The sequence below is a fragment of the Chelonia mydas genome, chromosome 4 (assembly GCF_015237465.2).
Source record: "Chelonia mydas isolate rCheMyd1 chromosome 4, rCheMyd1.pri.v2, whole genome shotgun sequence".
NCBI classification, from domain to species: Eukaryota; Metazoa; Chordata; order Testudines; family Cheloniidae; genus Chelonia; species Chelonia mydas.
In genome coordinates this window covers 24,522,611-24,544,520 of record NC_057852.1, presented here as the reverse complement: position 1 = coordinate 24,544,520, position 21,910 = coordinate 24,522,611, and the positions used below count along the sequence as shown (strand labels likewise).

The following is a 21,910-nucleotide window of genomic DNA, read 5'->3' as shown; positions in this document are numbered from 1 at the left end:
AGATTTTCAAAAGCTTAAATGGGAGTTAGGTTCCCAACTCCCACTGACTTTAAGAGTATGTCTACATTGCAACTGGGAGAGTGCTTCCAAGCTCAGGTGGACAGACACACGTGAGCTCTGCTCAACCTAGCACACTAAAAACAGCAGCATAGCTGGGAGTAGCATGGGTGGCAGCTCGGGCTAGCTGCCTGAGTACCAAATTGCTTGGAATCCCTCAGGCAGGTAGCCCCAACCACTGCACATGCTACCCTTAGCGGCATTGCCATTTTTAGCAGAGCTAGCAAGCGTTTGTCTACCTGTGCTTCCCAGCTGTAGTGTAGATGTACCTTAAGTGGAGGTTGGATGCCTGCCTGCACTTTGTGCTTTTCAAAATCTCCCCATCAGTCATTTAGGAGCCTGAGTTTCACTGACATTCAATGGGACTTAGACTCTGAAGTACTTAGGACACTTCAGAAAATGGAACTTGAGCTCCTATGTCATTTACGTATGCTTGAAAATTCTACTCTGCAAGTTTGGGCCGAAACTTGCAAACACTTATACATGTGCATAACTATGCTTTGAAGCCAATGGGACTACTCGTATTAGCAAGTTATGCACCTGATTATGTGACTGTAGGATTAAGTTTATCAAGACTAAAATAAAAAATCAGAAAAATACCAAAAAGTCTAATTTTCAGTGAAGTTTGAATGTTGAATTCAGGTTACTAATTACAGACCTAAATCCTATAAATGCTTCAACAGAATGGAACTGAACTGGTTAGAAAGCACTAGTGCTGGTATTAAGTGTTTGCAAGATTGAGCTATAAGGAATGTGGTTCATGAATGAAAGGTCATTGAGTTTATCATGAAGGAATCCATCAAGGCTGAACAGTATCATTGTTGGACCAATTACCTTTGTAACTTTTTTTATCCTTTCTTATCACAGCAGGGGCACATTAGCTCTCAGTGCTGGCTCTTTTGGAAAAAAATCCGATTGTACACTGAATTCACTGACCTTTGAGGCTCAGAAAAGACTTTTCAACATGATTTGCGCTGATCACTTTCCACAATTTATGGACCTTTTCTGGCTGCCTCTACTGCATACTGACCACAGTGTATGTGTAACAGGCACTTTTGCACTCTACAAATTGACCTAGGTTGACCTCAAAAAGAGACAATGTTTTGAGAGAAAAAGGTAATTATTAGGCTCTTTGTCCACAGTGATTGTCAATTTGCATAACATTATCTATAATGCTTTGCAATTTTTTTTGGAGGTCATCTCATCTTATTAAGTCTGTCACAGGGCTGATACTGTATCAAGTTTAGACAACACATCTGCACCACCCAAGTCCCTACCAATGGTGATAAATGTGTTTGTTCCTGGCAGACCAACTGTGCAGATTCTTATTATGTATTCATATATTTACATTTATTTTAAAAAAAATTATTGATGGGAAAGAGGGCCCAAGGATCCAATATCTGGCTTGCATTTGTCCTGCACTCAGAGCCCCCCCCTCTCCCCCAGTGATAAGAGTAAGCAAGCATTATTAGGTGGATAATCCAGAAGGCTCATGCACCTCATTTTGGCATTCCATTCTATTAGTAGGTATATTATTTATTTACATAACCCTATTGGTGCAAATGAAACACTGCAAGGATAGTAAGAAATTACATGCCTGTCCTGGGGAGTTTACAATCCTAAATTTAGACCAAAGTTATAACAGATGTTCATAGTAGACATAGAGGGCATGGGGAAGATTGTGGAGGAAAAGAAAACTCCGTTCAATGGTTTCTGTTCTTAGTGATAAGTGAAAAGCTTGTTGCTTCATGGATTTTAGATGGTTTAGTTACTTTTATAATGTATGAATGAATGAGTTCCGTTACAATGCAGTACAGTTGATAGGCCTGGTGGAAGCCTATGTTTTAAGGTGAGATTGCCATGTAGAGAGAGTGCTTTTAAGCTGGACAAGATCAGAGAAACTGTTCCAAGCACAACGGCAGCACAGAAGAAGGCATAAAGGTAGGAATGGGAGAAGAAAATTATAAGATGGGTGTCATGAGCAAAAAAATCCCGCAAGAAGTCTTTATTTCCTTGTGTGCTCTTCTTTACATGAGAACCAACATGCACAATTCTCATCCTACAATATGTCTGAAAGCTGAAATTATCCAACATATTTCAACGGCAATGTCAGTCCTGAGAGAAATTCAGAATGATGTCTGTTCACCACTGACTACAGAAAAAGAAACCCTTAAACTAGGTCCCGGCCTGAACTGTTGGCTTTCACTGCACACAGCTAGCTTTTAACCGCTTGACCAAGCTAACTGTTAGGATACAGCTATTCAGGCCTGTCTGTAAAGGCCTATACTCTAATTTAGGTGTATTCTTATCACTTAGCTAGTTATAGAGGTACAAAAGAGAGAATCAAAATCACTGTCTGACTGTATAAGGCCTTTTCTCACTGTGACAGTCGGAGGCCCTGTTCTTAGGCTAAGGCCTCTGGCTAAGCAGCAGAGGCAGCCATAAACTGGGAAGCGAACGGTCACATCCTTACATTCCAAACTAGTCACATTGAAATAAAGTGCTATTGGGCTGTTAGGAATACAATCCTGTCCTGATAATGCCTGTCACCTCCAGAGAAAGGGAAGTGCCTAAAAAATGTAAAAGGAAACTTAGTTTGATAGCATCCTGTCTGGCAAGAACTCACTTATCAATAGCTGGGATGTGAAATCCTCATTTCTGTGTTGTTCTATCACTGTAGTCCCCATTTCCCCATTGTTTGTCTGTATAATCTCTGTCTGGTTCTATGATTGTTTCTGTCGGCTGTATAATTAATTTTGCTGGGTGTAAACTAATTAAGGTGGTGGGATATAACTGGTTAAATAATCATGTTACAATCTGTTAGGATTGGTTAGTGAAATTTCAGGAAAATGATTGGTTAAGGTATAGCTAAGCAGAACTCAAGTTTTACTATATAGTCCGCAGTCAATCAGGAAGTAACGGGGGCGGGGGGGGAATGGGAACAGGGACACAGGTAAGGCTCTGTGGTGTCAGAGCAGGGAAGGGGGACACTAAGGAAGGAAACTGGAATCATGTTTGCTGGAAGTTCACCCCAATAAACATTGAATTGTTTGCACCTTTGGACTTTGGGTATTGTTGCTCTCTGTTCATGCGAGAAGGACCAGGGAAGTAAGCGGGTGAAGGAATAAGCCCCCTAACAGCAACTTGTGGTAAAGATGCTAGATTGTGGTAAAGACCAACTTATTTTTGGTGTGTGCAGATACACAAAGTTTCAGTGACTTATACCAATGATGAATTTGGTCCAATATCCATATAGGATTTTGGAACTTTTAATAGCTAATATAACTCAGTTCTATAAAAAGTTCAGGGCAACTGAAAAAGATAGAAACCCTCCCTTTGACAGAAGTGGCAATTGTTGCTAATATTTTATTACAACCATTAAGAAGTTGTTGAGTTTAAGAAAGATAGGCACCAATTTTAGATTTCATTTCAATGGGATGGGGGCACCTAAAGAGCTTGGGCTTGCTTGAAAATTCCAGCCTAAAATTTTCTAAATTTAACTTTCACAACCAGAGACTGGCTGAGGCTGATGCCCATTACTGTAACCAGGCATATATAGCCCTCATCAAAGTAAACAATATTATTTAGAAGCATACGCTAGCCCCCCTAAACAGCTGATTGGTAGTATTAGCACTGGATAACTTCCAACTGAGAGTGATAAGTTTTATTAAACCTCTAATATCACAGAGGAACAAGTACAAGTAAAATATGGTTAATTAAGAATTTCCTTGATTCTTCACCCAATTTTGAGCTAAACTTCATCTGAATCTTTTATAAACATTCAAAATCATTTCACTAACATTCCTCTCCCTTTTTATTTATTTATTTTTATTTCCTGGGTCTCACTACATGAAAACAAGCTCTACCAGAAATCTCATAAAACAGCCCAATCCTGAAAGATTTTCCAAAGTTAATTTTTGAAGATTGAAGAGATTTGGACTATAATTTAGTAACTATGAGTGCTAATCTAAAGAAGCTTTCTTCAGAGTGCTTATCCCAATATCAGTTTTTAAGAGCTTATCAGAACCAAACTGCCATATTTTTTCATGCTCTTCACTCACTAATTTCAAAAATTAGCATCTTTCTGTCCCTAAATGTCAGTAAAACCTATGTACATTCTCGTGTCACAATCGGGGACAGTTGTGTTGACTATGCGTGTGTTTGCTCTTTGTCTACCCTGCACATTCAATGTTCCGTGATTTGAATAAGAAGCACTCTCATACTTAAATCTCTACAAGTTTGGGGCCTAATTTCCTGATGAATTTCCCACAGAGATTGTCTTTCTCTGAGTTACGTAGCCTGTTAAAGACTAAGAACACTGTTGGCATATATTTGCGCAAGATGTTCCCTTTCTACCAATAGACTGTACTCCAATCAAGTCCAAATCTCTGCTGACCTGACTTAATATAACTCATCTGTTCAGCTAATGCATTTGGGGTCAGGATACTCCCTCTTTTCAAGTCTGTGAAAAAAAACTAAGATCAGCACTAACTTTAGTTATGTCAGCAATAACTTTATCAACCTTATTGCAGATTGCAGATAACATATTTTAAGTGGAACATCTCTTTTTAGTGTATCCAAAAGAGAGAGTATGTAATTCAGTTTTGTATTTAATATTTATACACTTTTTAACTTTATATTTTGATTTATTTTCCATAAGCATAGAGGCAAGGAGACAGGGTTTGATTCATTCTGGTTTAAGAAATATTCCAATGTGTGAAGCTCCTCTATATTAGACTGTATAATACCAAAATACAAAATTTAAATCCAAATGATCAAATAAGTGCAATGATCTATCGTCAATGGAAATGGCTGTTACCAACGTATATTAAACAGTTATCTTCTTTAACACATTATTTTGTGTTTTATAAAAGTGCTGTATGGGTCTACCATAAAACCATAAAGGCATGAAATTCAATGCACCACATGTTCAGTACTTATGAACGAATCACACTATGTAATTTTCTTCAACAGAGTACTTAGGAACCAACGTTCATCTATAAATATTGAATACCTCACAGCCAACAAGTACTTGAACAGTAACACTAATATTTGAGGTGTTTATTTCATCTCTTGAGTCGACAGCACAACTGAAACGGAAGAAAAAGCCGAATACTGCATACTAGAACAACCTTGCAAACTTTTATTCACCCATGACAGGTTGTATTTTAACAGGAAATAAAATATCGGTGTTCTCTAGAATTATAATCAGGGCAAAAGGTGGGTGGACTATAGACTCAAGGGGTGGATTTTTATTTTGATAAGATTTATAGTGTAATAATCAGGTGTCCTAGCGTTAACACGAGGAAACCTGGTCTGGTCAATTAGTATGGGAATAAGAAAGTCAGAACTACAGGGGTCTGTCTGTGTCAAGTAGTCGCAGTAAAGAAATTGCCTTTGCATTTATTAAAACTTACTCTTGCCTCCTCTCTACCACGAAAGAATCTATGGAGTATTCCAATTAGAATAATGGAGTTGAACGCTTAGTTTATATTAAGTTTTATTAACAGTGACGGTAGGGAAGTTTGCTGTGTTTAAAGCTTACTGTGAGGTTAATTCCATTTATAATTTGGCACTGGTCAATTCACTATGTATTTATTGCAATGATTTCTTTACAAATGACCAGGCATAAATGTGATGGGTGCATTTTTCAAGTATATAAAAAGATAGTTATTGTACAAGTCCTATAACTACTTTTCAGTTGTATATTTTTCTCATTCTCTCAGATTCATCAAGACACTAGTTGATTTTTCAGCAAAGCATCCATCAAATGTGTGTGTGTAAAGGAAACTATATCTCTAAATATCAAACATGGAGTTGAAAAATCAGATTTCCCTGAAGCCATTGGAGAACAATAACCCTCTAAAGTTTGTACAATAATTTTACTCATATTCTCTTTTAAACAAAGAGTAGTCAAACCAAATTTCATGCAAATGTAGAGAAAATTAATTCTTTAAGGTATGAGCAACCAAGTGTTATTTTATCGAATTATAAACCTCTGTAAACAACAGAAATGCCTAATGACCCTTCGCTATAGCAATACAAACAAAAAAATCATAACTGAAAATACGACTCACATCTGTAAACAAAATTCAGATTGGTCACTGTAGAAGGTACACCTGATTCTACTCTTGCTTATATGAGTTTTATATTGGTAGTGCAATTCAACTATCTTAAATGGATTTACCCTTATGTTACATAGCTAGAAATGAGAGCAGAATCAATGCCAGGCTTTGAAACATATAATCATTTTTGAAAGGGAATAAAATTCTACCCAATCATTAGCTCTTATTATTGTCTATGCAAACTAGCAAGAAGCCAAATGACTGTGCCTCTTTATACAACTTGGTTAAATGTGATACCTTCTCTGAGAGAATATAACAAAAACACACCAAAGTCTTAATCTGCATATCAGGACTAAAATAAGCAACTATATGTAGCTTTTGTTAGGTAATATGGTACACAGATATGGATATAGTATTAATCAATATAGGGCAGAGTGTCAGTGCATTTAACAAGACAATTTAGCTCTTTGCAAGGGCCTGTCATTTATTAACATCTGTAAAAGGCCCAGGTTGCTTAGCCTCCAGGCATTTGTCCAACAATATGTCCTTAATCAAACTGCACCAAGTAGAGAATGGGCCAAAATCAATTTCTTGAATCCAGAACTCATGGTACCTGACCTGTCCTTACAATGGGCTGCAACAAACTTCAAATCCTAACAACTTCATCTACAGTGTCAACTTATATTAAGCCAAGGGCATTATGAGGATAAATACACTAAGAGAGGAGCTCTTATACTGTGGTATTGGTGGCATGTAAGTATGGTCAAGATAGACTGGCTAGAGATAAAGCAGACCTACTGACCAATGTAACAATATTCCTGATGAGCTGGCATGCCATATGTTGCAACAGAACTCAACCCAATGCTCTGTGGTCGTTCACATAAGACTTTCATCATATACAAAGTGTTGTAATATACCAGCAACTCCTTTTTATTAATTAGACATATTACATAATCTGTATTTGCAGCCTGAATCAATCATTTTTCATTGATACAGGCAACTACATATATTCCTACTTGTACCTCACAGACAAGTTATTTTCTGAAGTAGTGCTGTGAAGTACAGATCACAGACAAATCTTCTTAATTAATGGCATATGACCTTCCTCACAGCACTTTGAAAACTGACCACATCAAATGTTTCTACATCTAAAATACTACGTGGAAATTATAGTGCTTCTTGTAAATATTTCAATCTTTCTCTTATGGTTATGATTCCAAATGACTAGCCAACACAAAATATATATTCTAAAAAGCAGAAAAACATTAATGTGCCTAAACAGACAGCTGCACAAAGACAAAGCTCATGACACTCAGGAAATAAATTTAAAATATCTTGTAATGGATTGCTTTATTTATTTATACATATTACAGTCAATTAGACTATACATGTATTATACTGCATATTATCTAACATTATCATCATCATCATCATCATCAGACAAATGAGTCATTGTATTTAATCCTGGCTCACATGCTCCTCGTCTTCCCTGACTTCAAAGGTTTATCTTACTAACATTGACCAAATGATCTCTCATCAGAGCCCAACACTGTCGGCAGCAAGATATGAAAGTGTAACACCTCAAGGAGTGACAACATAGGCAGAGAGTTTCACTTCAGAATCTGTACAACCAGTTTTGCTCATTAAGAGGTGAAGTGACAGAGCAGAAGAATGGAACATTTTGCTCATTGATTAAAATCTGATTTTTCTTAGGAGGTCACGTTCAACCTTCAGTTCACCATAAGCAGACTTTGGTCTAGCATTGTAAAGGAAAGGCTGATGCAACTCCTCTTCTAAATAAAGGACAGGAAGCCAAGATGACTTAACAGTAGTAAGGGAATATAATGATACTAACTAGACAATACATTCTAAATGAAAATCCCAACAAGGGAAAAATACAAATGCTTATCATCCATTAAATAAACCAGACATAATTAAGTGTGCACTATAGTTGTGTCTTTGCAAGTAGAAGAATAGCAGTATTGTAATTCCAAAATGGAACAACCCTTTGAAATGTCTTACATGATGCAGGAATTGGCATTCACATGTTGCTCAATGAAATTCATCCTTCAGGCTACTAATTCCCCAACAGGACCAGAGAAATTTTGCTGTGGCAAGATTGTACATGGGGTTTCAAGGCATTGTGCAGGAAATTACTTTCAAGATCTCTGTTGATTTTAATGGGAGTTTTTCAGTTAAAGGCCTGAGCCCCATTATGACAATGAAGTTAGACAAGGTCTCTATTTGGTTTGACCACAAGTAGTCACAGTAAGAGGACATTTGTCTTAGCTGGACTGCACTGCTCACACGTTAGCTCTGAAGGCTACATGAAAATAGCATATGTTAAAAGTTATTGACCAACATGCTAAATTTGTGCACTGTTAGCAATCTTATTGCTAGTTTATTCCAATATTACCACTGAACACTAAGCTTCACTTCTGTCATCACTGTTCATCAACATTCAGCTTATCCCTGCCTCAGAAAATGAATGTGTGCATTTGTTCTAGGATCACCCACATTCCCGCAATTAGCATTTACTTGTTAAACTATCTTTATTGCATGTCTTTTTCACCTTGGGAGATGACTTTTGCAGATGTTTTAGGAGACTATGTTCAGTGAGTTCCTTACGCCGTCTAGCACAAGGAGGCACATCAAGTAGAATAATGTAAAATCAGGAAATCATGAATAACTTTTTGAGTGATTCGATTGAGTAAAGAACCAAACAATCTATTTTCCTATTAAAAATCATATTTTTCACTGGTATTATTCAAAGATTACGGGAACAATTTTCCTCAAAATAAATTTATATATTTGCTTGGTCATCTCTGTGTGAAGACAAATCATAGAAAACTTCAAAACCAATGGAAAATATTTTCCAGAAAATTATGAGCTGGTGAAAAAAGGATTTTATAATGAAACTCCATGTGGACAGTAAACCTTAAACCTTGCCAGTATTACCCAAGATGAAATAGATACTGTTACCACAGTCTTTGCAATATCGTCAATGCTGCAAATATTACAGTTGTCTACGTGCATATGGTGATATAGACTCCAGTCCTGCACAAGCTCTGCCAAAGTGCAAGGAATCTGGACATTAGTTATCTATGGCATTTGGCAATTTTTGAAAGGCCACCTGTTCAGCCTTAATAATGGCAGAGTGTTCATCACAATGAATGCGACAAGCATCTTTGCAATTACCTGAATTCCTTAACTTTTGAAGATTAGCTATGTCTTCACTGCAAACCAGGTGGTTTTTTTTACACTGGGCCTGCGATCTCAGTGTAAAATCCTAGTGAAGACAAGTGACAGGTAGTTTTTGTCTTGATGTAGCACGTTGAAATTAAGCCCATACCTCCCACCTGGGGTTGAACTTGACTACCTTGAGGTAAAAACAACAATCCCCTGTCTCCACTAGGATTTTACATCTAGATATCTCAAGACATAAAAACTCCTGTATTTTGCAGGGGTACGTAGCCATTGACTTGTAAAAGGAGTGGATTGTAATTTAAGTAGTCAGTCTGTCCTGAATTTACTTATGTCTGAAAGTACACTGTATAATTGAATCATCATAATGGGAAAGAGAGCAGCCTGTCTTTGAATATGGGTTTGAACTGGATCATAATTGGACAAGGAGCAAAAGCACAAAAGGTCAGATCACTTCCTCTGCATCTTATAATAGTCATAGCACCACACAAATGTGACGATTAGAATAGCTTTTTATGAGCCTGCAGAAGAGCAGAGAACTATTTAAAAAAAAAAATTGGCTAGGTCATGAGGTTAAAATAAACACTTCCTCAACTTCAATTTCAAAGCCTCCATGGAAACATGGAAAACATGTCTTGCTTTCAAGAGCTATAAAAAAATTTGAACGTATAAATTCACAGAAAACTTAAAAGAGATAATCTTCAAGAGAGGATATGGAAATCATTTTAAGGAGAGATCTCAATTTTCTACTCTGTTACACTGACGGTGATACAAGGGAATGAAGCATAGCTTTTTATGATCTTGACAATGCTATATCTTTTTAAAGAAAACATGAAGTAGCCTGAGAAATGACAGACTCAGATATTGATCAGCTTAGTGAAGAGCTTCTTCCAAAAAGTAGAAAAAAAGGTGAAAGATTTATTAGCACTGTTTCCACTGACCATTTTTCTGCTGTAGGATAAAGAGAGATTCCTCAGAACTCACCGTACATATGTTTAGGTAGAATAACCAGTCATCTCATAAATAAAACAGAAACTCGTATCCACACAAGCCACAACTTTGTACAGTTATTCACTTCTTTTAAACTTGCCATTGAACAATGGCCCCAAGGTGATACCATAGCAATTCTGAGAGGTAAGCAAGGACCAACCGCCTGATTTGGGTAACATACAAAATTAATGCTAACTTGATCCTGAACTTTGTCTTCTTTGAGATTTGGAAAAGTCTATTTAACTTTGCAAATATTGTGAAAAATCTGATGAGCAGTTATATGTCACTGAACAGCATGGTGGCAAATTCACTCAGGTTGAATCTGCTGCTGTTCTCCTAGCTCCTAACTGTAGGGTGACCACTCAGCCCAGAGGGAAAGATTTTGTGACAGTGGGTAAGGGACTGGTAAACCTGGATGGACAGGTATGAGGGCAGCTATCCCTGAGGGCTCCACAGATCACCAAGCGTTCTTGGGTCTCTCTGAGTTTAAAGAGTAACAGGGTTCATAAATACAGTTTAAATAAGAACATGCACAAATAAACAAATTGCATCATAGCTGACTCTGTATAGTTTCCTTTTTATTAAGCCTTGATCAATTTTGCGCACTTGCAGCAGGTCAACTGTTGCTGTAGATAAGTTGATGCTGATGTAATTTGTTTATTTATATGATGCATAAGTTCCTATCTATACTCTGTACGTAAGTCCTGTTGCTCCATAGAAATACATACAATTCTGCATGCCCTCTGCATTTTCTGATTCTATATGTGATTTGAAGCCCCAAATTATTGTGAGAAATTCTGGCTTGAGATATTTCTGGCCAAGTGGTAACGAAGTAGTAAGAAAGCAAGTTGTCTCTGTGAAAATTCCAGCACAACATTGCAGACTCAAATGGTTGGATAAACTTTGGATAAGCCTCTGAACTTTTGGCTTCTGCAAACCAAAACATTTAAAGCTACAATAGATTAGAACATTCAAACCTACACGAGGCACACATTATATTTTATAGCCTTAGTTTTCATGTCAAGATTTTCGTATCTTTTAAAATCTGGAAAAATATAATAGGAAAAAGGTTTGCAGCTTTAACTTCAGAGTTTAATCACTCACAAACATTATTTGTTGGTGTGTAATACTCTGCCGTGAACATTATCCGTAGTTATACCTCAAAATAGAGGTTCCTTGCATTCCTCCATTATGCCCAACAAGCTTCCTATGAGCGAAGCTCCCATAATCCTCAATTTCAGGAACTCTGCAACCACCCCACATCACGTCAGGGTCTCTGCGTGCTCCCCTTCTCCCTTCCCTCCACCTTAGTCCACCAGGCCAAGGACTCAGTGTGCCTCTCCATTCCGCCCTCTGCCACGTTCCAGAGACTCTGTACATCCCTTTCACCCCGACATCTCCCTCCCTCCACACAATTGTCCTCTCGTTCTCATCCCATGTCAGAGGCACTGCGTGAGCTCCCTATTCTCCCCTCCTTTCAGGTTTTCTATATGCCCTCTTCTTTCCCTTTCCCCCAACCCACGGTCTCTGCATTCCAAGGCAAGACTAGTTGCTACAATAGTCCTCCTCAGCCTACACAGTATAGAATGCTAAAACTACCTTGGTACTCTTTGGATGGGGATTTCTGCCTGACATGTTAGATTGTAACCAAAACCATCAGGATTCATCATGTCAATAGTCTGTGTAGCAGAGAGACAAACATCCATGGATTAAAGCATCCCACAATTAATCCATATGACACAATAGACCGTAACAGCTGTGAAAGAGCTATTGTGTCAATATTAAGCATTTTGTCACAGTCTGTCAGTGAGCACTTTCAAAGCTTTAAGATTGTCATAATAAAATTTGCTGTCTCCTTCAGAACACACAAAAAAGGGGCCTAGTCGCCTTCAGCATGCAAGGGATTACATGTAGAATTCCTATTCGTGCAAATGGGGATGATTCCTGGGAATCACACACGTCTATGTTAGTGGTATAGCCCCTTCTGAAAGCATGATAACAATTTACGTTACAACAACATAGTTTGTTGAAGAGAAGTGGGGACATGTCTACAACAGTTGTTTGCTTTTTCTCCCCAATGAAAAAACAAGAGTCATTTTTTATTTTCTTGTACCAAAATACCTAAAGGGTACTACTACTAACCCACATGACTGCCTATCTCTTGCAAAGCTTCATTCAAGAAACAAAATGTTCTTTTAATTAGGTTAAAAAGCATCTGAAACCCCTAAATGCTCTCTCTCAGAGCATAGGAAGGAACCTACAGTCCTCCCTGTCCCTATTGGTCAAAAATAGTAGCTCCAAGCTGATTTAGAATGGCTACTGTAGAGCGAGTGAGTATTTTCATAGCCTGAGTTTTTGACATTCTGAACAGAAGGCAGGACAGATGGAGTCACCCCACATCAATGAAACAATACCCTTGAAAACAACGCAAGGAACTTTACTGGTGTCAGGATTATGGAGAGTTCTGGTTGACTGTATTCATGGTAGGCAGTTATGAGTCTTTAAGTAGTCTCAGTGAAGGTAGAAATTGGAAGCTGGGCTGCATGAAATATTATAAAACAAAAATTCCTTCCTGCCACAGCTCTGCAATCTCACTGATCACCACTATATTATTAGAAGATGAGGTTCCAGAACACTAGCGGCATGCACTACAGATATTCTACAGTCGGGGACTGGTTGGCTTTTTTGTCCTCAGACATGTGCTGTCCGGAGTAAACACTAAAATAAACAGAGTCCTGTGCTCTGAGCCTCAGCTAATAGTGATAATTTATACAGCATGTAGTATCAGCAAATTCTTGCTTTTGGACAAAAACCACTTACAAACACCAGTTTTTGGACAAAAACCACTTACATCAACAAGTAACCCCTATCCAGGAAGGGCTCAGATAAACTCATGAACACACCTGTTTTGTGTGCCCTTTAGCTATGTCTGCATTTCATTATGGATAGATAAAAAGGAATTCGTCTCTTCGAATGACAATTCTGTGTGAAGTAACATTGAGCTGTCACTTGAGAGCTTCTTTCTCATTCCCTCTCTTTCAATTTATCTTTCCATATACTAAGCTCATATGTCACCTCATGCTCCCGGAGGCCTCCAATAGGGCCTGAGGGTATGAACGACACCCCTAATGTCCACCCTCATTTTTCTTCTTCCTTTAGACAAATGGCGACATATTACAGCCTATTTGGTTTAGATTCACATGAAGGCTAATAAAAATCTTTGGTATAGATAACACTTCAAACAACTCCGTATCTTAAGGCATCTGTGGTAATAGGTGACTCATCTCTTTGGTGCATATACAATACAGCAAGGCACATTTGAGGTTTTTTACTGAATCTGAACACAGAAGAATGCACAGTGGGTAGTTTGCTCTGGGTACTAGTTATTACGAACTCAGTGTGTACATTTTAAAAAAATCCCTTTCAGCAAAAAGCTACCTTTTTAAAGCTCCCCGCCCGCCCCCCCAAAAAAGTAATCATCATGCAACATCTAGCTTTAACTTGGAGATTTCAGACTCACAAAAACAATAGAGAAAATAAAGCTAGTGGCCCTAAACACCTGACAGCACCAGACACTCAGGAAACACATTAAATTAGAAGTTTATATAATTCCTACCATCACATAATGAAGCACTGAAGAGCTTTGGCTGCAGGGCCATGCTAACACAGAAAAATGTGTTTTAATAACGGATGCAAAGTATTTTATCAGTTCAGTGAGGAGGGATGGGGATGGGGAAATGATAAATGTCTTAAGGTTCTGCAGGGGGTTTCTACTGATGCAGTTGTTTAGAAAGACACCAGGCTCTGTCATGCTGCTTTTCCTTTCTCCAGGCTGTAATGAAATGAGTGGAGCTATGGAATCATAACTTCATGAAGGAGCATGGCATGATCTTATCTCTCAGGGATCTAGTGCATTACTGTCTTTTGTCCATGTGGCACAGACTCACATGATGAATTTCTTCAAAGGCCTAGAATGAGATTACAGCCCTTTTGATTTCAAGAAATACATTTTGGATTAGCAATCACAACAGGACCTTTTCATTGCACTTTGAGTAGTGGAGTGGATTGGATTACATGAATTTTTTAAGACTCTTTACCAGCACCCGCTTTTCTCATTAACTACTTCAATGCTAAGTGTTCAAGGGACCAATGAGCAGTAATTGCTATTCATCAACTACATCAGTACAAACCAAGCTCTCAGACTCTCTCTCTGCCCCTCCCCCCCATTGATTTTTTTGACAAAACATTATGGACATGCCTAATTTATCTACCTCCTATTTATTTCTTTATCATGCTCTGCCTGTATTTGTACACCATGGCCAAAATTTTCAAGCCTAGGTGTCTGCAGTTAGGTTCCTAAATCTAGATTTATGGCCCTGTGGATAAAACAGAAAGTGTGTAAACAGAACACACACAATTGCTCATGCTCCCTCAATTCTGTACAGCGCTTTACTCCCCACCCTCCCCCCGTTACCATAGCAAAGTGAGCAGATAGATATAAAAGCCAAAAATTTCAAACCTAGGTGCCTACAGTTAGAGTCTTAAATCCATATTTAGTCACCTAAATAAAAATCGTCTGATTTTGAAATGTATTGAGCACCTGTCATAGTTAGTGGAATTTGTGGCTGTTCTGCATGTAAAATCAGACAATTTTTAATTCGGTGACTGAATATGGATTTTAGAACTTAGCTGTCAGCATCTGGGTTTAAAATTTTTGTCCTTTGTGTCTCTCTCTCTATTTTGATGAGGTAACAGAAAAACAAACCAAAACACTGAGCAGAATTCCCAAAGTGTTAGCAACAATGTGTTCTATTAACACACATTCTATTCTGAACAGAAGACAAGATATGAGTGTGTAAAACTTATCACAAGTTTCTAATGACCCTTTTTAAATGTTTATATTTTGTTTTTAAGGAAAAACTACACTACAAGTTCTTATTCAGATTGTATTCCCCAAGTGTTGTTATACTTTATTATAGTGTTGTTACACTTTCTCCTCAGTGTGGTGTTAAAATACTACAATACCAAGTGCTATGTGCAACTTACAATAGGTGTCAAACATTACACATAACATACATTACAACTAGCATCTTTGCTAATTTAAATTATGTAATGCCCAATTCACCACTCAGTTACAATGACACAGGAAACAAACAAAATCCTCCAACACAGAATAACTATTAAAGCCAAACAAAATCCATACAAAATGCACAACATGACAGCATATCATAGCATGCAAATTGAAAGTATTGGGACAGCAAAGTCCCAGCAAGAATCTGTACATTTAAATCAGAGCACCTAGAAGCTATGGTGACAGATGTCCAACCAATAGCACAGAAGACAAGAAGAAGATTCGTACCCACTGGGTCAGAATCTCAGCTGGTGCAAATCAACACAGTTACAACTAATTTACATCAGGTCATAAACTGAGAATCTTTCTTCTTGAAACTTATCTTCCAGGAAGAGGGAAGAACTGTTTATTGGACAATGGGTTGAATTGACTGGGGCATAAGGTGGAAAGCAGCATCATTTGATTTGCATGATAAAAATGTTATTAAACATTGTTTATTGCAGAGCCAAGGGAGAATATAGTTGATGACACAGGCAGCTCCTCACGTGAGACACATTTGTCAGAAGAGACTACATGTAGCTGGATGTCATCCCAGAAGCAAGAGGGAACGCTGAGAAGGTTTAGGCAGTACAGTGCCTGATGTGGCCATGTGGTCTGGCAGGTGTAATGAGTGGGATAATATCCAGGGATAATAAAACCAATGTTGGCAGTAAGCAGGATGTAGCCATGTGACTTAGTAGTTTGATGACTTCAACTTGGCACAAGGGGATAGAAGTTCAGGATTAGTAGAGGTGCAGCCAGTAGAGGAAGTTGTAGCTTCTTTCCCCCAAAAAACTTCTTGTATTCAGTGTTCCTTGGAACAATGATCTCACAATAGAAACCAGAGTCATTATACACCCAATAGTATATAGGCTCATACGGACTGAATAGTCATCAGATTCTTATCCACATCTTATGAGGATAATAAACACCTGTGTTCTAACACACAAGCATAACCATTAATAACTTGCAGTTAAAAGACAGCAAGTGGAAACCATTTAAATAGATTCAGCTTGACTCTGATTGCACTTACACTTGGTGAAGCTCAATGGACTTCAATGTAGTTACTCTTCACTAAGGCTCCTGATTCAGTATTCCATCCCTACTCAGCAAAGCACAGTTAACATTAGGCAAGTATGGACCGAAGAATGTGTTAAAATTAGGCATGAACAAAGTATTTAATGCTTTGCTGAGCTGGGGTCTAAGTAAAAGGAAAATTGGGCCTTGTGTGTTTTTATAATTAAGGCTCCAAAATTATGAGCTATTACTATTTAAGAACTGCCCAGGCATCAAGGTCTTTTAGAAAGACAGAACAGAGGACTAGGAGAATAAAACCCCAAAGTCTAATGGCTACATTTCTTCAGTACTCTGGAGAAAATCAGAATTGCTACAGCCTTTCAGAAGAATGTAATGCTGGTATAGCTGGATAGACTTCTCCTTTTTACTCTATCTGTGAATAAGAAAATGAATTAAAATCATATTACATTAATATCAAACACTGATACTATGTAATGAACCAGACACAGTAGTAAAATAGGAAACCTGACAGAATCTAATATGATGATTACAGTGTGTATAAAAGGGAAGTCAACTATAAGTGGTACAGCTGTGGGCAAAGTATTGTAAACTTTAATGATGGGGTTTACCTCATGGGCAACCCTGGTCAGGGAAAAAAGGGTTTGCATTCACAATGATTTATTTTAGTTTAAGTGATAAAGCGAAGAAGAAAACTAATGTTTTCAATCAATAACATGCTTGTGTTATCCAATGAGTAAAATACACCTGTGCTGAAAGAGGCAATAAATAAAAGGAACTGAAACCAAATAAAGCGTTTATAAGGACACAACCACAGAGATGTAACTGACTGATTAATAACGCAGACTCAGCTCAGTCATACAAACTATGATCCCACCATTGGTGTTAAAACAAGAGAAAAGTTTTATGCAGCTCTTCCTTCCTGCCAAACGTTGTTGGAGAACAACAGTTCTTGAAGTGATTTTGCATTGTACAATGGACTGTTAAAACAAGTTTAAAAGAGCATCAAAGAATGTGGAGGGACTTTGAGAGTCTTCACTATGGTAAGTCGACATCTGACACTCTCCCATCGACTCCGCTTACGCTTCTCGTTCTGGTGGAGTACCGGAGTCGACGGGAGAGCGCTCAGTGGTCAGTTTATCAACCCCTACTGGATAGATCACCGCTCACCGATCCAGCGGGTAGCGTAGACAAGTCCTCAGTTGCAAGAACTCAAAAGCACGATTGATTGGGGAGAGAGGATGACTCATTCTGGTTGAACATTTCAAATGTGTGGAACAAGTATGGGCCACCATCTAGTGGGCCAATCCCAGCATCTACAAGAAGAGGAACTAAATTGAACCATCCAGAATAAAATGGCCTGTCTCCTTCAGCTAATGGCTTTCCAAGTCAGACACACCTGGAAGGCAGTAGACTGAGGTCCCGGGCTGGCCACCAGCTCATGACATCAAGTACCTACCTCAGATATACAACTTTAACTGTCTCCTATTTTCCAGCAATTTGATTTGCGCGCACTAGCATACTGGAAAAATATAGTCATATTTGTCATTCACTCCATCTGTGGTTGCATTGTTAACTCCCACTGCCAACAATAACTAAGATGAAAGCTGACAGCTGAGCAAAGATCTGGTGATAAGTGAAACTTACTCGAGTGATGATCCAGGTCAGTCAACTGAGCATTACCTGAAACTAAGTACCTAATTAGTAAGGAAGTGTAGATTTTTGTGTATGTGGTTTAAAGATAGTCACACAGTTCCAGCTTGTGCCTTTTTTTTTTTTTTTTGAAACAGGTTCCAATCAAAATTGCTGTAAAGTAGATTTAAAACTGAAATTTCTGTTGTTAACAGAACACTGTACACGCGTCTACCAGTTAATGGTTTCAATCTGCCCTCCAAGTCCTAGGTGTATATTGATATAGAATGAAACCAAGTATGCAAGCTTTTAGAACTGCACTCAGTTTGTACAGTCTGTCACAAATGTAGGAGTTTATATTAGATATATAGTTCAGAGTGTCAGATCCTGGAGCTAATATAATCCACTGGGAAATAAGTAACAAGGGTAGACTGCTATAAATCACTTGGAAGGAGACCTTGGTGAACTGGCATGTAAATATCTGACCAAACTCTCTTGTGATCTAGCTGTGTTTGGGTTTTTTGGTTTTTTTTTTCTGTTGTGTTAGGCCCTATTCTAAAATCCAAACAAAGTCACCTGCCCCAGACAGTCAGTGAGTATAAGTGTAATTTTCTATTGCGGTTGTGTGATTTGATTCTGAAAATCTGAATAGTTATATCGACAATTTTTCTAATTTGTTTAAGACCAATCATAGTACAATACCATTTTTGCCTCTTAATCCTACACTGTTAAGGATATTTATCTAAGCTCTATAAAACTAAATTCAACTCAAGTCCTTTTCTTTAGTTAAGAAATTGAAATTAAAAGAACTCAAAGAAACATGGTATGAGTAATGAGTTAAAACAGTTGCTTAACTAAGGTTTGTTTTCTACCTTATCTTTTAAAAAATGTACAGAGTTACAAATTCAAAAAACCTTTCCTTCCTCATCTGTTTTATTATGATCATAGAAGCTACCTGCTGACCTCAAGTTAAATCATCTACCTACTGAGAAATAAGATACTTTATTGAACAGAATCTCTGTTCTGTTCATCTCCAGTTCTACCATTCCACTTCTTGGGATGTTTCAAACCAGTCCTCCTCCACTTGGATTGCACAGCAGTTGTCCTTAGGTCAGGTGGAAAATATCTGGTAAATTCCATGCTGCAGTAGCCTGCTTGATCCTTTTTTATCCCGCTATGCTAGTACTCATGATGCATATAGACCTTACGTTTTGCATTTACTGACAGTGTAAATATGTAGTTACGTATCCCTTTGAAATGTCATGCTGCTGAACAGGTGTGTGCTTATGATCCTTATAAACACAAGAAACTTACTGGTATAATAGCATGTTTTTAATGGCCAAAGTAGGAATTTTATATAGACAGGTGTGATAATTGCGGGGATCTGTCTGTACAACTTATGAATCCTGGCTGACATTTTGTGAAGCTGTTGCTATGAAATTTTCTGGTACTAGGATGGCTCACCAAAATCCAACCTCTCCATTCTTCTTAAAGAATATCTGGACAAATGCTCCACAAAAACAATGATAGACCTGAGATACATCGATGATATTTTCATCCTCTGGACCGCCAACTTAAACTCCCTCAGATTTCCACCACAACTTCAACAACTACTGTGACGCTAAGTATCTTTTCCAGACCAGCTCCAAGTAGGTTTGAAACCTTGTCTCTCTCACCAACAGAAGTTGGTCCAATAAAAAAATATTACTTTGCCCACCTTGCCTCTCTAATATCCTGGGACTGACACAGCTACAATAGCACTGCATATATGTCCCTGTAATCAATTCCACTCACCACCATAGTGCCTCCTGGCTCAGAGCATAGTGTTTCAGAGATCATCATATCTAGCACCCCCAGCTGACCACTTCTGTGGCCCTCCAATGGCTTGTCTCAATCTATGTCTTCTAGGGTCCAGCTCTCCTGCCATATCTTAAGTTCAGTCCCATTCCAGGGTAACACAAGTCCAACTAAAGAATTCTCACCAACATTTCAACAGATCCTTCTGTCCTTCTTGGCCTATGCTGAAATTCCCTGCTCTTCACCCCTACTCCCAGGGGCTGCAGAGTTCCTCTCTGCTTCTTAGAGTGAGCACCACCTCCTAGAGTTTTTTCCCTGGAGGCCCTTCTTCCTAGCAGTTTTCCACTAGGCCTCGCCTTCCTGGGACTTTCCTGCTTCTTATGAACCCTTTCTCAGAGCCTCCCACAGGGGTCTAAACTGCTCCCTGAGGTACTCTCTAGGCTGCCTTCCCCAGGCCCTATCCAGAAAGAGAGAACTCCCCTCTTGACTGAGGTCTCCTCTCTCTCTAGGTAGGCCTCTCTGACCTTTCCACAGCAGAGATCACTAGTTGTACTTAAATCAGGATCAGGATCAGCTGAGAGATACCGGTTATGTCAAAGGCGTAACTGAGTCTGACTCCTCTTAAAGGACCACCCTGTGACAGTCACTAACTCATGCATGGTTATATTTAATGATCATAACGAGCCCCTTTGACAGCTATAGAGAGTCACAAATTGTATTTATTTGAAGAACGAGCATGGGCAGCATCAGTGCAAACTTCCCCACCCCACATTGCCAATTAGAAGCTATACCAAGATGGGCAAAATGGGACCCAGACCCTGACTGATATAAAAATAAGTAATACCCCATAGTATAAAGACACGATATTTACTTACAACAACAAAATGAACTACCCATAATTAGAAATAGGCTTCAGAGCCCAACCTTCAGCCTGAATTGCAATGTCAAATCAACATCTACTCAGCAATTCTTAGGGCAGTAGCCCCACTAACAGAAGTTTGTGGACCCAGGCTGAGAGGCTTGCTCCCAGATGCAGTAAAGACACAGTCTGAGCATATGCCGACATTGCAAAAAAGGTGTGTTCTTAGCTCCTGCCAAAATAGCACTGAAGACATGGCAACTCAGCTATTAACTCAGGTTAGCAGCTCAATCCAAAGGCAGAAGGGCAAACCTAGGCTTGAACTTTAGCTATTAACCTGAATGAAAGGCCAAATCCCCATATCTTCACTGCTATTTTAATCTGAGTTTGCTAACAGGTTAGTTAAACTGAGTTAAGAACTTTTTTTTTTTTTTGCAGTTTCGGCATAAGTTTGTATCAGTCAGAAGGCATGTTTTTATATATTTCACAAATGTTTGTATCTCTTATAAACAGGAAACATTATCACTGGAGAAGAAGAAGAAATAATAATACTTTTCATTTATATGGCTCTTCTCATAGTTAAGTTGCTTTTCAAACACACATTAATCTTCAATACCCCTTGAGTGACAAATATATGTTTTTATTTCCATTTTACAGATGAGAGTCTAAAGCAAGGTGCTGAGAGGAGTTCATGAAGTCAGAGGCAGACATACAATTGGAGGTCAGGACTTCCTTACTCTCTAAATGCTGTGCTCATTGCTCCATACCATGTTTCCCCCTATAACCTCAGATCTGTTCCCTCAACTCTTCAAAGGGACGAGAAATTGTGGTTCTTGTTAACATTTTTTCTAAGGTTTTTATGACCATGGGTCATTTGTATATCTCTTTGTGGGTTACAGCAGGTGGTATTAGTTGACTCTTGCCTCCAATTTTTGTTCACATACCCCTTTAATTTTCCATGGAAAGAAAGCTGTTTATACAGAACAACTTAAGACATTCTACTTGGGAAATATATCAACTATTGCCAAGAAAAAAAGTGCTCGAACCCTTTATTAATCATGCATACATTATTTTTTTCTCTCCTGCTCCAGCTGTTCAGTGATACCCAGTGAGAATATAAAATAATATGTGAAAGGTTCAGAAGCAGCCTAAACAAAGCAA

The 21,910-nt window shown here is 38.4% G+C and overlaps 1 protein-coding gene across 1 annotated transcript in view; it reads right to left on the bottom strand.

Moving 5' to 3' along the window:
- GRID2 (glutamate ionotropic receptor delta type subunit 2) overlaps positions 1 to 21,910 on the bottom strand; it is a 1,000,276-nt gene that overhangs the window by 566,394 nt on the left and 411,972 nt on the right. The gene's annotated exons all lie outside the window — the stretch shown is intronic.